We start from the raw sequence: 12,758 nt of genomic DNA on the forward strand, positions 1-12,758 counted from the left end.
TTGTTATTAAATCTGTTTTTTTCTCTCGTTCAAACACATAAGGTGACAATAATTGAAGAAATGAGAACAATATCAGCTTATCAGTCATGCCGAGAAGACGTTTGGCTCCTGTGCAACTGGACCAAATCATACGCTGGATACAGGAAGGTTTGTCCCAGCGAGAAGTGTCCCGGTGGTTGAATGTTTCGCAAAGTGTCGTTAGTCGGAATAGGTTCATCCAAAACGACTCAGTAGCTTATGTTCATGGGGGAGGTCGGCAGCGCAGTACAACAGCTGCCGAAGATCGTCTTTTGATCCTCAATGCTAGGAGAAATCTCACTTACCCGGCGTCGCGGCTCAATAGATCACTGAGAGTTGCAACAGGAGTTCTAATTTCGAACCAGACTGTAAGACGACGACTACATGTTCGTGGTTTGAGAGCACGTAGGAGGGTACAACATCCCCGTTTGAATAGGGAACAACGGGTTCATCGACGGCAATGGGCTGAGGAGCACCGCAATTGGACACTTGAAGATTGGAGCCGATGTTTATTTACGGATGAGTCTAGATTTCGTTTGGTCAACTCCGATGGACGTATTCTTGCTTGGAGGGAAAGAGGTCGAAGGTATGCAGAACAGTTTATGGTACCCACAACAGCTTTTGGCGGAGGTTCTATATGTGTATGGGGAGGCATTTGTTTGAACCAACGCACAGAGTTGGTTGTTCTGCAGAACACCACCATGACCAGCCAGAGATATCACGATATGATTATTGAACCCATAATTGTTCCGTTTGCGGCTGCCGTGGGCGAGAATTTCATTTTAATTGACGATAATGCCCGTCCACACCGTAGTCGTCTGGTTAATGAAGCGCTAGAAACTCATGCTATTGATAGGATGGACTGGCCAGCTCGCTCTCCAGACATGAATTGCATCGAACATGTCTGGTCTGAGATGTCTAGACAATCGTCAACCTTAGAACAACCGATCAATAACCTGGAGGACCTTTCTAACGCTTTACGGGATATTTGGACGAATTTGCCCCAAAATTTTATAAATCGTTTGATCGAAAGTATGCCTCGTAGGGTAGAATGCTTGAGACGAGCTCGTGGGGGACCAACTAGGTACTAGCTTAACCGAAACTTCAGCCTTCTTGTGGTTTAATCATAAAAATTGTATGTTATTCAAACACAGAATTTTGAGTGTTCCTAATAAAGTCTTTTTTTCTCTCCAACTTTTCATTTTTTTATTCTTTTCTCAAGTGAACCATATTATCAACTGAAAATACTCTGATATCTGACTAAATTTATAATCTTGGAGCGAATATTTCAGAAATAAATTTAGAACAAGTAAGTGATCCCTATCAATTGTTGAGCAGTTTTCGACTCCCCGACCCCGCCACTGACTCTCTGGCCGTTTTGCCCTTTTGCGAGGGCCGTTATCTGTTAGAAAACGCGGGGGCCTCTCGCTGATTGGAAATTCCGACTGACCAAAGCCCCGCCGGCTGATTGTGGGATTTATCGTTATGTTGTGCAACGCCGACAACTGGCGTTAATCCACAGTTGCAGGACCAATTATTATATTTGTTCCGTTGATTGAAATATGTTCTGCCGCTTCCAATTATATTATGGCGGCCGCAAATTGTGTTTTCACATACGAAATTACCGTCTATGCGAATGTTCTGTGTTTGCGGCCTGTACTTTGTGGGATCAGGCGGACGTGAAAAGCCACGCGCCGTCGTTTTTCCCAAAAGGTTTTCCGGGGGAAATCGTCAACGTCCGCCCGAGGTAGGGTGGGGGTTTCATCATTATTTTTAAGGTGTTGTTGTCGGTCAGATATTCTTGGTTTTCGTAAGTACATATGGCGTGTTGCCAGATGTCCGGTTTTCGACCGGACAGTCCGGTTTTTTTCATATTTGTCCGTTCGAAAAAATCTGGGTAAACCGGACAGAAGATTGTCCGGTTTTTAAATTTCGCGCAATATCTATCGCAACCGCGTGACAACCAAGAGTATTGTTTGTAGTTACGTAGCTAGATATTGCGCATGTCAATGTTATGGGAATCTATGGACTGACGAAAGAAATCGTCTCGACGTAAACACTGTAAAATATGAATTGTGTGTTTATGTCAATATAAATGCTAGTTGCACGGAATTTAAGGATGCCATGTCAAGCAATAAATCTTTATTGAAAGCAGTCTCGTCAAATGCTAAGTATATAAAGAAGTAGACTGTAAGCTTTTCGTAATTTTTTGTTATATTTTGTAATTTGTAATATGAACTAACAAAAAATAAAAATTTGTCCGGTTTTTTCCTCATATACATCTGGCAACCCGCCGCGTGTAAGACAAAAGGCACAGTCTGATTGTATGCACGAATTGAAATGAAGAAAGTAAATGGTATTTTTGTAGAGCTATAGAACTTTGAATTGCAATAAAACAACGATGGATTATTCGATTGACATGAATTTTATTAATCCGCAAGATAATCTTGTGGCATTACATTTTAAATATGATTTCTAGCATATGATAGCCACGGCTGGCTCGGATGTAGTCCAATCTGGAGGTCCAATTTTCGATGACTTTTTCCAACATTTGTGGCCGTATATCGGCAATATCACGGCGAATGTTGTCTTCCAAATGGTCAAGGGTTTGTGGCTTATCCGCATAGACCAATGACTTTACATAGCCCCACAGAAAGTTGTCTAGCGGTGTTAAATCACAAGATCTTGGAGGCCAATTCACAGGTCCAAAACGTGAAATTAGGCGGTCACCAAACGTGTCTTTCAATAAATCGATTGTGGAACGAGCTGTGTCACATGTTGCGCCGTCTTGTTGGAACCACAGCTCCTGGACATCATGGTTGTTCAATTCAGGAATGAAAAAGTTAGTAATCATGGCTCTATACCGATCACCATTGACTGTAACGTTCTGGCCATCATCGTTTTTGAAGAAGTACGGACCAATGATTCCACCAGCCCATAAAGCGCACCAAACAGTCAGTTTTTCTGGATGAAACGGTGTTTCGACATACACTTGAGGATTAGCTTCACTCCAAATGCGGCAGTTTTGTTTGTTGACGTAGCCATTCAACCAGAAGTGCGCTTCATCGCTAAACAAAATAAAATGGACTTAGTGCGCGATACGTATTTCGCACAGAACCATTTTTAAAAAATGTAATTACACTATTTGCATGCGTTGTTCAGGCGTGAGTCTATTCATGATGAATTGCCAAACCAAACTGAGAATAAATCACTTGATAACTGTTGAATCGGTCGCCATCTTGAACAGTAATACCAACCCTATACAATATTTAGAGTAATAATCTGTTTGATAGCCTTGTGATATTCTGGTGTGACTCTGTTCCTCTAAATGATGATTTCTCTGAAACATCCAGCTATCTGGACCGGATAGGTCAAGATGCGAATCCCCCCTCTCCCTCAATCGCCAGTGCTACCACCACCCATCACAGATGACCAATAATCCCCCAAAACTCCAACCCGTTCACTTCAAACTTAACTGCCCCATAAAAGACGCGTCCTCGTATTCGCAGCGTTCCGACGTCTTCTACGGCCAAACCGCCGGCAAGGCCCTCTAGATTGATACTCCGGATGAGGGCCGTATGTGGCGTGAGGTCGGTCGCTTATCTGTCGCAATTTGACTGAGATAAGTTTGACCAAACTGCCAACTAATGACGATGTAGCCTGGCCACAATCGAGGGAGGGATTACGAGGGAAGTGGAGGAAGTGGACCGCTATCTCCAGACGGGGTAGACGACGTCGAAATGGGCGATCTTGAGAGGCGTCGTAGGTTTAGCGTCGTTTGTAGGGTGCGGACGGAAGACAGGGTCGGTGTTGGGATTTTTTTGAGGGTTATGGAGCTGGGTTTGGGTGGTTTAGATGAGAGGACGCCGGTTTGACTGTGAGGTAGTGAGTGTATATTTGTAAATATTTTTGAAAGGCGTAGGGCATAACCTACTCGTGTGTTTTTAAGCATTTCTATTGAGAAAAATAGGGAAAAAGAAGCTTCGCATATTATTTTTATTCCAGCCATCTCGTTGTTTCAATTTTCATTAAAATTATGCAATATTAGTTTGGCTTCATACATCATCGTGCGGTTGAGTTGAATTGCCTGCTAGACTTCGCCCTGGATATCATGATTGCCAGGCATATTACAATCCTGCTTCTTTGAATAGAGATACTATTTATTTAATAAGGAGTACAATTTTTCTTCCGCCGTTTCGCAATAGATTGCTGTAGCGGTAGTGGTAGGTAAATAAATAGATTCTATATGTCATACAATGAGCTTAGGTATTTGTGAACATAACGCCATCGAAATATTAGTCGATTTGTGTCTGCATCATAAAGTTATTCTCGATTAAACATGTCAGCTTACGAGCCAAATTCTCGTCATTTGCGGGAGGTTTTAATTTTCTGCTTTAATGAAAAGGAATCTGCGATTGAGGCTCATCGTTTATGCTCTCAAATACCTATGGTGAAGCTGCTATTAGTGAAAGAACGTGCCGAAAGTGGTTTCAACACTTCAAGAGCGGTGATTCTGACGTCGAAGGCCAGCATGGTAGTGGAAAAGAGAAGATTTTCGAAGATGCAGAATTGGTGGCATTACTTGATCAAGACTCGTGTCAAACGCAACAAGAATTGGCAGGATCATTGGGAGTGACGCAATAAGATATTTCAAAACGCCTGAAAGTCATGGGAATGATTAAGAAACGAGGAAATTGGGTGCCGTACGAGTTGAAGCCGAGAGATGTTGAACGGCGTTTGTTTGCTTGTGAACAGCTACTTACAAGGCAAAAACGAAAGGGATTTCTGCATCGCATTGTGACTGGAGACAAGAAATGGGTTCATTACGATAATCCAAAGCGCAGAAAATCATGGAGATATCCCGACCATGCTTCTGCGTCGACGGTTGAATCGAATATTCACGGTTCCAAGGTCATGCTCAGTATTTGGTGGGACCAGCTCGGCGTAGTATATTATGAGTTGATAAAACCGACTGAAACAATAACAATCGATCGTTATCGAACGCAATAAATGCGTTTGAGCCGAGCATTGAAAAACAAACGGCCGCAATACAACGAGAGACATAATAAAGTGATTTTACAGCATGACAAAATGCTCGACGCCATGTTGCGAAAGTGGTCATACTTGAAAACGTTGAAAATGGTTAATCCTACGCCACCCACCGTATTCACCAGACGTTGCTACCTCGGATTATCACTTGTTTAGATTAATGGCACACTGGCTACCAGAACTTCCGGTCTTATGAAGAATTAAAAAATTGGATCGATTCGTGGATCGCTTCAAAAGATGACCAGTTTTTTCAACGCGGCATTCGTACGCTGCCCGAAAGATGAGAGGAAGTATTGGCAGTGATGGATAATACTTTGAGTCGTAAATGTAAAACCAGTAATATACAATAAAGCCTCGAATTTCGGAAAAAAACGCGGATGCAAAGTTGTACGCCTATGTATCTTGGGGCCTATTCTTTTCAACATAAATGAAATAAAACAAAATCATTTACACTGGATTATTTTACTGTTAGCAACAATTGTTTCGCCACACTGTGGCTTCATCAGGCTCCATTTTTGACTGATAAGAGTACAGAGTTTTTCGGAAACTTATACAGGAAAAGAAAAATTCAACATTGGCAGAAAAGCCAAGAATTTTTGTTCCTATATGAGTTTCAGAAAAACTCTGTACCCTTATCAGTCAAAAATGGAGCCTGATGAAGCCACAGTGTGGCGAAATAATTGTTACTAACAATTAAAAAATCCTTTGGAAATTATTTTGTTTTACTTAATTTATAATGAATTTTCGCCAAGTAAGGACCGAATCCATTTTATATCTTATCTTTTCAACATGTATATGAATAATCTATAGAAAATAACATCAGTAATTGATCAAGCTGAAACGTCGAGCATTCTAAGTTGAGTAAAGAAAGTTATACTGCCGCACCCTGTATGACTCACCCCTCCCAAGTCACCAAGTCACCTAATCCCAACAACTACAACCTAAAAAGAACTCCATCCAGCAAAAGGAACAAGCTCTGCTCCCTCTTAAATTCGACTGTATCGCGTTTCCGAACCGTCCCAAACGGATCCTCCAAACAGTCCCAGATTTGCAGGATGTAATGCCCTGTCGCGCTTTGATCTGCATCCATCCTCAGCGTCACAAAGCGACCACATCTCTCGCAGGCGGCGTCGGGGTCCAAAGAGACGTCTGCGTCGGATTGTTTGATCTGCATTGGTCTCGGTTATCGTCTAACGACGCAATCCGGGGGTTTCGTAGTACGTTTTTGGTATTTCGTTGGGTTGGAATTATGCGAATTGCCGACTTAAACTCGATGGATCGGGTGTACAGACCGTTGGAAGGTCTGGAAAAGGATGGAGAGGAGAGTTGAAGGAGAAGTCGAAAACATGTTGGTTCAGGTTTGGAGTGTATCTGAAGAAGATTGAAGGGGATCGCTGTTATTTGATATGCACTGAGCGCATTTTAAATTTCTCTTTTATTTAATTGCATTCGAATGACGGTTTTTATTAGTTGCGAAGGGTGTTTTTTTTAGAGCTATAGAACTTTAAATTGCAATAAAACAACGATGGATTATTCGATTGACATGAACTTTATTTATCCGCAAGATAATCTTGTGGCATTACATTTTAAATATGATTTCTGGCATATGACCGCCACGGCTGGCTCGGATGTAGTCCAATCTGGACGTCCAATTTTCGATGACTTTTTCCAACATTTGTGGCCGTATATCGGCAATCACACGGCTAATGTTGTCTTCCAAATGGTCAAGGGTTTGTGGCTTATCCACATAGACCAATGACATTACATAGCCCTACAGAAAGTTGTCTAGCGGTGTTAAATCACAAGATCTTGGAGGCTAATTCACAGGTCCAAAACGTGAAATTAGGCGGTCACCAAATGTGTCTTTCAATAAATCGATTGTGGCACGTGCTGTGTGACATGTTGCGCCGTCTTGTTGGAATCACAGCTCCTGGACATCATGGTTGTTCAATTCAGAAATGAAAAAGTTAGTAATCATGGCTCTATACCGATCACCATTGTAACGTTCTGGCCATAATCGTTTTTGAAGAAGTACGGACCAATGATTCCACTAGCCCATAAAGCGCACCAAACAGTCAGTTTTTCTGGATGTAACGGTGTTTCGACATACACTTGAGGATTAGCTTCTCTCCAAATGCGGCAGTTTTGTTTGTTGACGTAGCCATTCAACCAGAAGTGCGCTTCATCGCTAAACAAAATACAATGGACGTAGTGCGCGATACGAATTCCGCACAGAACCATTATTTTCGAAATAAAATTGCACTATTTGCAAGCGTTGTTCAGGCGTGAGTCTATTCATGATGAATTGCCAAACCAAACTGAGAATAAATCACTTGACAGCTGTTAAATCGGTCGTCATCTTGAACAGTAATGTCAACTTAAAGTTATATACCTCGAAAAAAAACACCCTATACTAGATTTTTTCTCAATATCAAAATGATACCATTTATGCGAAAACCCTTCAACAACGCAAACTTCATATGAATCTTGACTGTTATGTCAAATAGATGCACCATTAACCAAACATAAAAATCACGTATTATTTCACGTATTCCCGAAAAACACAATCCTATTATCTTTCATTCAGCGTAGAGAGTTCTTTCCGTTCGACATCTGACAGACGTATACTGATACTATTCCGACAATCCGGGCCACTCTGACGGCCTTGCAAACTAATGAACACGCTAGAAATGCACACGATGAACCGGCTCAGTCCTGCTAGCTGCCGTCCGGGCTTGTTCGAGCAGGTTAGGATGGCCGTCCGCTGGGCCAATGACTCCCGGCTAAATTGTTTCCGATATGGAGTTTCTGTTGTTGCGTTCGTTAACGGCCAGTATTCGAGATTGGTACAAAGTTCTCGACAATGTTCCAGATAGTTTGTTACGATTAGACGTCGGGTTATGTGTGAGTACCGTTTGGCGATCGAGCCAGTCCTCGTTTCTGAATGTGCACTCGATATGACGTATCCGGTTGCAGAGTGTTGAATTCATAGAGAGATCCGGGACAATGACCATCGATTGAAAATGGGTTTTGATTGGTGATCGTTAGGTTTTTCTTTGTCTCTTTGAATAAGCGAAGCTTTTTTCGAGGAATGTTTTAGCGTCTTATTTTACGTCTTCTGGGGTGTTCAAAAAAGGTGACGGTGTTTGAAAACCTATGCTTGAAATAAAAATTATAGGGGCTCAAATCTGAAGAGAGAATTGACTTATGGATAATTTTCCAGGAACTTGCTTCAGCCACCGATTGTGTGTTCTGTATAACAAAGGCGTACAACTTTGCTTCCGCTGCTTTGATCATTGCAAAAAACTGGTTATACACTTATGATTCGAAGTATTGTCCTTCGCTGGCTACGACTTTCTCCCATCTTTCGGGCAGCGTACGAAACCTGCGTTGAAAAATCTAGTCATCTCTTGAAGCGATACATTTTTTTGCTTTTTCATAAGACCGGAAGTGCTGGTGACCTTGGAACCGTGAATATTCGGTTTGGCCGTCGACGTGGAAGCATGGCCGGGATATCCCCATGATTTTCTGCGCTTGGGGTTATCATAATGAATCCATTTTTCGTCTTTAGTGATAATGCGATGCAGAAATCCCTTATGTTTTTGCCTTACAAGCAGCTGCTCACCAGAAAACAAACGCCGTTCAACATATTTCGGCTTCAACTCGTACGGCACCCAATTTCCTTGTTTCTGAATCATCCCCTTGACTTTCAAGCGTTTTGAAATGGCTTATTGCGTCGCTCCCAATGATCCTGTTATTTCTTGTTACGTTTGCTACGAGTTCTGATCAAATAATGTCTCCAATTCTGCAACTTCGACTTGTGACAGCTGTAGACGGTATCACATGATTAGTTATTTTCAAGTTTTCTGTATTCGGATTGGTTTTTGCTGAGTGTTAGGTTGTTCAAGGGCCCATGGCACTCGTTCCTACAAAAATATTTTAATAATATTCTGTCTATCTTCCAGTTGTAAAGAGACAATCTGTCTCAATTCTCTCCCGCTTCTCCTAAAAATTTTTGTATAATCACATAAAACACAAATCAGGATACGTTTTATTTCTAATCAACCATGTCAATAGAACTAATGATTTTCTCCACCTTGTGTTGATTTTGAGAAAATGGGATAATAAATTATTATTCCCGTTTTTTCATTATTCATACACTCTTTTTCCTTGAAGAATGATGTTAAATACCTAGTATCTTCTCCACCAAGCCAAGCTTACTTGAAAGTGAAAACGAAAAATAGATTTTTTGCAATCCATCTGGTTTGTCTTCATCAAAATTCAAAACCAGACTTTTGTAGTCGTCACTTTTGAGAAACATTGAATTCTTCCTTCTTTGTTTAGGCAAAGTTTAAAGCTGCTTTCTTTTAATTTGGTTAGCGATCCTTGGTGTTTTGAATTCAATATTTTTCAATCAGTAGTTACTTTTACGGTCACATAATCTATTGTCTTCACTGTGAATTTTTTATATTCCTCACCATTCTGCTTGTGCATAGTAAATGCCTATCCGTTAATATTTTTATCAAAACGCATATGGGAGTTTCTTCTCCTAGCAAATATCCTTTGGCCTTACAAAAAATCCTTGAGTTGTCACCATACATACTGCCTGTTGAACTTGGTGTTATTTGGTTTATTTTTAACTATATTTCTTGATTTTTTGGAGTTAATCTCTCATTTTTCATTAGTGTTTGTGTTGTCATTGGTAATTGAATGTTTCCGCGATGCAATTTTCACTCTGCAGTGCAATTACAGCTGCAATTTTTCGAATATTACATTCCCTTAATGAGAAATTCTATGTATGAGGGAAATATTTAATAAAAATCATGACAACAATTAATACCATACAGATTTTCTCTGATATGTGCCTAAAACTGCATTATACATTTTATTGAACCGAGCATTGAACTAACTAAATTTTTTTAATGAGGGAACCATCTCAGCTATCTGCAGCACACCCTGTAATAATCCAAAAATTACCTAGCTAATAGATCTATAGAGCCAAATGTTCGTTCTGTTTTCTAGAATGAACATGCGAAATGCAATCTCATAACCCTCAGTCCAGTCATGATTTTCGCGCTTGTTTGTTTAACGCTTTCTCCTGCCCTTTCCAGAATTAATCGAACTACGTTTCCTGGGTTTCGACCAATGCCGCCCGTTGTCACTCATGACAATAGGGAGCTTCTTTCCCTCCAGGGACTCAGTCGGACTGACAGCTGGATATCAGGTTATGATTTCACGGTTTCCGTTTTTCCTTTGACTTTCTATCTGTTTTTGAGCTTCTGATATGCTTGAGGTTTGGTTGTCCTGCTGGTTGACGGGTGTAGAGAGAGAGAGTTATGTTCGAAGACTTATTTTTATAAAAAAACAAACAAATCTTTATTAAATAGGTAACAATGAGTCTCGGAATTAACTAGTAAAAACACATATTTTATTGGAAAGTAGATTTGAAGTAAACATAGTCGCTTCCTAGAGTGATAAATGTACTCCAAAGCACCTCTAACTTTCCAATACCTTTCCTGTGAAAATTGCCTTCAATCTCGGCTATCATTGCTCCATTAGAGCTAAATTTCTTTCTGTGGTTTCACCCCTCACAAATTTAGATAGTTTGTCATGTTTGAGTCGTTGTTATTTCAATCTCTGTTGATCTTAGCAGAGAAACATTTCTTTCAGTTAGCCAAGATTGTCCTCAAATGAAATTTAGTGAATTGAATATACAAATTATGAGTTTGTACTATACAGGGTGTTTCCTAAACATGCGGCAAAAATTCAGGGGGTTGTTCCTTGGACTATTTTAAGCATGTTTTGTCCTTGGATGATTTTTGAAAAACCTCTTTGTTTCGAAGATACAGGGCGAACAACATTTTTCATATTTTTAAAATTAATAATAGTTTAAATAAAAATGCGTACCGCACTGTGTTTACTAAGTAGGTACAATTTATTTTTAAATTTGTTTAACAACATTCCAATTACTAAAAACGGACTTAAACCCCTTAGATTATTTCCAATGGGGCCATCTAAAATCATTAGTTTACCACTCCAGTAGAAAATGTGGAAGACTTGCGAAATCGGATCATTGCTGGGTGTAACTTAATAAGAAATGATCCTGGTGTTTTTGAAAGGGTTCGGCAGTCAATGAGGAGAAGATTGGATGCTTGTATGCTGGCTAGAGGTGGTCATTTTCAACAGTTTTTGTAGGTTGAGTTGAATTTTCACGTAATTTTTCATAATAAAATGTTATTATCTGAAATTTTGTTTCCCCTATATCTTCGAAACAAATAGGTTTTTCAAAAATCATCAATGGACAAAATATTCTTAGAATAGTCCAAGGAACAACCCCCTGAATTTTTGCCGCATGTTTAGGAAACACCCTGTATACTATTAACAGTTGTTTTTCATACATTTAACAAAGTGTTACTATGAATTACCAATATTCTTTATACTCAGATTTGTTCGACTGAATGAACTTGCCTCACGTCAGTGTGTTTCTCATTTTTCATAAATGCTTGTAGGATTTGAAAAAAATTGAGTAGAGTGTGATAATTCATTACCATAAAGGAATTACTTAGTTTACTATCACTGCTATAGTTAAAATTTATTGAAAATATTTTAATACGTCATAGTCAATGAGTTCTATTTCGAATCAGAGAACGTACAGTGCATCCCATTTTGGGTGAGACAGCCAAGTTTCTTGCTTGTTATTTAAGATAGAGCCTTGCGGTTTTCACGTTCCTGTCCTACTTTTTCGTGAAACTGAAGTTGGTCTAATCAGATTCTGCATAACTGTTTCCGTTAAAGAGATACAGGGTGATTTTGGAAATTGATTCTTTTCGGACCCCTCATTTATCTCCGAAATTATTAGAAATAATGCTGAGCTGAAAACTACGTCTGAATCAGAATTCTGCGTAGAATCCAGTGGCGTACTCAATTTTTTTTTTCGGGGTATGGTTTTGAAGATTCAACACAAACTTATGTTTTTTTTAATGGAACACAATGTGTATCAATACTTCGTTGAATTCGTTATTTTTTTCCCTTCAAAATGATATACGATACCATGTAGGTGGGATGTTCATAAATGTTAAAAAAAACACTAAAACGTCAAATAATGATGATTTTTTGTAAATGGGCCATGAATTTTCTGTTTCAATAAGAGGATTATTACTTTCGATTTTTAAAAGTAGTAGGTCATTGATGACACAAACATCCTTGTTGTTATTATGGCTACTATGCCTTTGGGAGCATTGTTTTATCAAGTAGGCATTGGAGGAAAGAAACCAATCTGATCTAGCTGTGATCGCTATAAATTATTGTTATCATTATTGATTCTTCTTTTCTATGGGAAATCCATTGCCCATTAACAAAAAATCATCATTATTTGATGTTTTAGTGTTTTTTTTAACATTTCTGAACATCCTGCCTACATAGTGTCATATATCATTTTGAAGGGAAAAAAATAACGAATTCAACGAAGTAATGATACACATGGTGTTCCATTAAAAAAAACATAAGTTTGTGTTGAATCTTCAAAACCATACCCCGAAAAAAAAAATTGACTACGCCACTGGATTCTATGCAGAATTCTGATTCAGACGTAGTTTTTACCTCATCCTTATTTCTTAAACTTCGGAGATAAAGGAGGGGTCCGAAAAGTATCAATTTCCAAAATCGCCCTGTATCTTTTGAACGGAAACAGT

Source organism: Harmonia axyridis, chromosome 5 (assembly GCF_914767665.1).
Source record: "Harmonia axyridis chromosome 5, icHarAxyr1.1, whole genome shotgun sequence".
Classification (NCBI taxonomy): domain Eukaryota; kingdom Metazoa; phylum Arthropoda; class Insecta; order Coleoptera; family Coccinellidae; genus Harmonia; species Harmonia axyridis.